This window comes from Pinus tabuliformis, chromosome 9, assembly GCF_031772625.1.
Source record: "Pinus tabuliformis cultivar Carrire ecotype Pingquan chromosome 9, CPIR1, whole genome shotgun sequence".
NCBI classification, from domain to species: Eukaryota; Viridiplantae; Streptophyta; class Pinopsida; order Pinales; family Pinaceae; genus Pinus; species Pinus tabuliformis.
In genome coordinates, this window is record NC_142307.1 from 1360832241 (window position 1) to 1360836970 (window position 4730).

A 4730-nucleotide genomic window follows, 5' to 3' on the forward strand; every position below is an offset into this window, starting at 1 on the left:
TGGGATTAAACATTTCGAAACTTTTATATTTTAATTAATAAATAATTTAGGATTCTCATATTTGTATTTTAGTTTGTATATTTATTGGGTAAGATTATATATGATATTATAAGTGTTGAGAGTCTAAAGGTACATACTTTTTTAAAGTGAAAAAATATTTGATTTTTTTTTAGGGCTTAGTAAATCTGAAATTGAGATGAAAAAGTTAGATAAACTGCTTTTTACATAATATAGCATTGCATGTTAATAACTAGCCTAGAAAGTAGCCCCAAGGGTTAGTTCAATTGGTCAGGTTCCCGTTATTAAAGCACCTCACCATAGGGAGGTCACAGGGTCAATTCTCTTCAACACCTTAATGCCTTTGGGGTTAGGCTATGTTAGTTTGGTCGTGGGATGTAAACCCTTCAACTCGATCTACATGGAATTTCCTCTAAAAAAAGAAAGGAAAAAACAACCTAGAAACACTATATTATGTAGGAAGCAATTTGTCTAACTTCTTCATCTTAACTTCGGATCTACCAAACAATGAGAGGGATCAAATCCCCTTCAAGTCAATCTACATGGAATTTTCTCTAAAAAAAGAAAGGAAAAAACAACCTAGAAACACTATATTATGTAGGAAGCAATTTGTCTAACTTCTTCATCTTAACTTTGGATCTACCAAACAATGAGAGGGATCAAATCCCTTTTCACTCTAATACAGGTTTTCACCTCAAGAGATTTGATCTCTCTTGTAATATAATGTTTCTAGGTAGATCCAAAATAATTGGTTAAGTCTGCATCGTCAAAGCACCTTTATTATTAAGATAATGTTTCTTAACGCCTTTGGGGTTAGGCTATGTTAGTTTGGTCGTGAGATGTAATCCCTTCAACTCGATCTACATGGAATTTCCTCAAAAAAAAGAAAGGAAAAAACATCCTAGAAACACTATATTATGTAGGAAGCAATTTGTCTAACTTCTTCATCTTAACTTCGTATCTACCAAACAATGAGAGGGATCAAATCCCCTTCAAGTCGATCTACATGGAATTTCCTCTAAAAAAAGAAAGGAAAACACAACCTAGAAACATTATATTATGTAGGAAGCAATTTGTCTAACTTCTTCATCTTAACTTCGGATCTACGAAACAACGAGAGGGATCAAATCCCTTTTCACTCTAATACAGGTTTTGCACCTCAAGAGATTTGAAATAATTGGTTAAGTCTACATCATCAAAGCACCTTTATTATTGAGATAATGTTTCTAGGTAGATCCAAAATAATTGGTTAAGTCTGCATCGTCAAAGCACCTTTATTAGTGAGAGGTCGCGGGTTCAATGATCTGCACCTCAAGAGATTTGATCTCTCTTGTAATATAATGTTTCTAGGTAGATCCAAAATAATTGGTTAAGTCTGCATCGTCAAAGCACCTTTATTATTGAGATAATGTTTCTAGGTAGATCCAAAATAATTGGTTAAGTCTGCATCGTCAAAGCACCTTTATTATTGAGAGGTTGCGGGTTCAATGATCTCCACACTCCTAGGGTGACTCTAATAGAGGTTTGCACCTCAAGAGCTTTAATCTCTCTTGTAATATAATGTTTCTAGGTAGATCCAAAACACCTTTATTATTGAGAGGTCGTGGGTTCAATAATCTCCACACTTCCGGGGTGACTCTAATAGAGGTTTGCACCTCAAGAGATTTGATCTCTCTTGTAATATAATGCTTCTAGGTAGATCCAAAGCACCTTTATTATTGAGAGGTCGCGGGTTCAATTATCTCCACACTCCAGGGGTGACTCTAATAGAGGTTTGCACCTCAAGAGATTTGATCTCTCTTGTAATATAATGCTTATAGGTAGATCCAAAGCACCTTCATTATTGAGAGGTCGCGGGTTCAATTATCTCCACACTCCAAGGGTGCTCTGTGGTTGAGTTGATAGGAAGTGATCTCTTTGAGTGGATCTACCTAGTACACATATTTTGTGGACGTAGTGGTCACCAATCTCCGAAATCTGTAAAGTTATCTATATATATATATATATATATATATATATGTCAGTGACAAAACCATGGGTCATCAAAACCTGAGCTCAAAAATTGCTAGCAGTAAATTAATTATTTTACCTCAATTTTATTTTAATTATTTATTTTATTTTATTTTTATATAATTTAATTAAATCAAAATATTTAATAACAATATAAGATATTACAACACCTCTTTTATATCACATGTTTTACCTCAATTTTATTTAATTATTTATTTTATTTTATTTTTATATAATTTAACGAAATCAACATATTTATATAACAAAATAAAATATTACAACACTTCTTTTATATTATATTAAAAACATTTCTCCAAATAATAATAATTTAATTTTAAAATTACAATTATTTTATTTATAAAACAAATAAATAAAATGTTGTTCTTTTTGACTTGTGGAGATGTGAATGTGTTATTCCTCTTTAGCCAGTGATTTTTTAATGAAAGTTGATGGCCTTTGTTTTGATCATAGGTGGTATCCTTAGCCCAAGCCTAATGTTTGAATGAAAGGTGAGGCCTTTGTTTGGTTGGTTGAACATAGGTGGTAGCCTTAGCCTAAGCCTACGTATGTATAAACCAAGGCATTAATGTGATTATAACGTTGAGTGGGCCCGGACATGTTAGTATTTTGAGGATATGGTGGATGATATGACGTTTGCATAGATTTATATTAGTTGTAATCCATGTATCTCTCAGTGGCATGCTCTCTTTGGATTGGTCGAATTAAAGGAGTAGCCTTTTGTAAAGTGTGTGTCAAAGTTGTGTCATCTCAAATGATTGAATAATGTTTCTTTAGTATGACCCCAAATTGTGATAGTTGTCCATCCAAATCAATGCAAATCAATGCATTTGTGATGACACTGGCAAGATTGTATTCTATAATTATGTAATTATATATTATTTTTTATATAATTTGGAAATTTTATTATAATTTAGTTGTCAAATTAACGTGAGGATATTTATTTATGGTTGTTAATCGTGAATGCAGGTTAATTCATTATTATTAATCAAAAGAAAATCACGCCACATGGAATATTCCATTAGTAATCCATAAGGAGTGAACTTTCACTCCTGGCAGATGCCTCTGAGTCTTAAGTCATTAACCCCCCATTTCCTTACGTCTAAAAAAACAAACTCTTAATTAGACAAAAACAATTTTAAAATATACTCCAAATACATATATAATTATACATAATATTTTAAATATATAGTAGCTAATACCATGCCAACACATTATATTTTAAAACATATATATTATTATAATAACTAATACAATGACAACGAAGCTCGAGATGACTATACAATGTTGTGAGCGGTCGAGTTTTGTTTTATAAATAAGCAAAACTTTTAACTTTATGTTTTTATCAATAGAATATGTCTTTATCAATGCATGTTTGTTTATATGGAGGAATTTTTGTTTTTTTTAAGTCGTAATAATAGTTGGTATTTTATGGGATTTAATTAAATTTGAATTTGTAATTTAATTTATGGTTTACACTTTATAATATACTTTTGGGTGGATGGTTAATTATTGAGATGATAGGTAAATATATTTACATTATAATATCTTGATTTTAAAAATAAAATGAGTATAAACTTATTTTAATGTTAAATTTATTACATATTAAAATAAATAAAACTTTTTGAGGTGTAAATATTGTTTTAATATTTTTTAATTTAAAAGAGTTTTGATATTAATGGGTTTGATTTTTTTATTGTATATGATAAATTTGAAGTTAAATGGATTTATGATGTATATATGTGTATTACATGTCGATTTGATGTTGACCATAAAAAGAGTTATACATCTCTCTCTTACCAACATTGAAATGTTTTAATCATAAAAAAATTATTTTTCAAGTATGTTTTATTATATAGAACATACTTGAAATAGAATTTTTTATGATTAAAGCATTTCAATGTTGGTACATATATATGGGCTTCTAAATTTGGATTACAAACTATATGAGTGGAGGTATCTAATGTTTTTATGCGAGAAGATTTTTCGTCCCATGATTAACGCCACATGGTGTATCCTCTAGGGAGATTCCTAGATTGAAGCGGCATTTAAGGTTTATGTTCTAAGTAATAATACTATAAGATATGTTGGACTATAGGGAGGACATGGTTCTATCATGCACAATCTTCCCCTCAGATGTTGAGTTTGTTAGTGTAGTTTATCAGTGTGGCCTCTCGCAAGTTCTCAAGTCCTCGAGGCTGCCTGATGGAAATAATCCATCATTTTCTATGGTGGAAGCTTTGCAAAGCTCAAATATCAAGCATGCACAATTTACTACCTCATTTAAATGTCTTGGGTTTGTTCTTTAGTCATCTTTCATTGGTTCTCATAGACCTTAGTCCCTCCACTCTATTGTCTAAATGTTAAGGATTTCAATTCTACCATCCAAGAACCTGACATGGTAGGTTTCCAGGAAAAGGGGAACATAGCTCTAAGCCAAAAGAAGAGGTGTGTGAAGAAAAGAGTAGACATGGTTAGAATGGTCGTCAGGAAGGACCTTCCAAAGGTGGCGAAGAATGCAACAATTGGAAGGTTCTATAGTAAATCATTAAGGACTGACTTAGTTCATGCCTAGATAGATCAAAATTGGGCTCGAACAATTGGTTACAATCTTGGATTTTTCCTGCTTGCTCATGGATGGTTGATGTTCAAGTTCATTTCTTTAGAGGACAGGAAAAATAACC